This window comes from Penaeus monodon, chromosome 23, assembly GCF_015228065.2.
Source record: "Penaeus monodon isolate SGIC_2016 chromosome 23, NSTDA_Pmon_1, whole genome shotgun sequence".
Taxonomy (NCBI): domain Eukaryota; kingdom Metazoa; phylum Arthropoda; class Malacostraca; order Decapoda; family Penaeidae; genus Penaeus; species Penaeus monodon.
In genome coordinates, this window is record NC_051408.1 from 9,116,671 (window position 1) to 9,116,891 (window position 221).

Genomic DNA, 221 nt, shown 5'->3' on the forward strand with positions numbered 1-221 from the left:
CTTAACTAGAACGCTGTGTACACCTGACCGTCCTTTCGCACCAACAACCCATAAAGATGTAAATAAATCGACGATTCGCCATTTAAATTAAAGACAAAGATTAGCTTGAAAGAAAAAAAAACCCTCATGTTCGAGACACACATTTTGGTGCGGAAAACCTGCGTTCGGTCCCACACGCTATACTGGAGAGGAAAATAAGGAGGTCATCTCAATTATACTTA

At 40.3% G+C, this 221-nt stretch overlaps 1 protein-coding gene across 2 annotated transcripts in view; it reads right to left on the bottom strand.

Annotated features, from left to right (window-relative positions):
- Positions 1 to 221, bottom strand: part of LOC119587789 — a 122,239-nt gene that overhangs the window by 107,567 nt on the left and 14,451 nt on the right. The window lies entirely within an intron of this gene.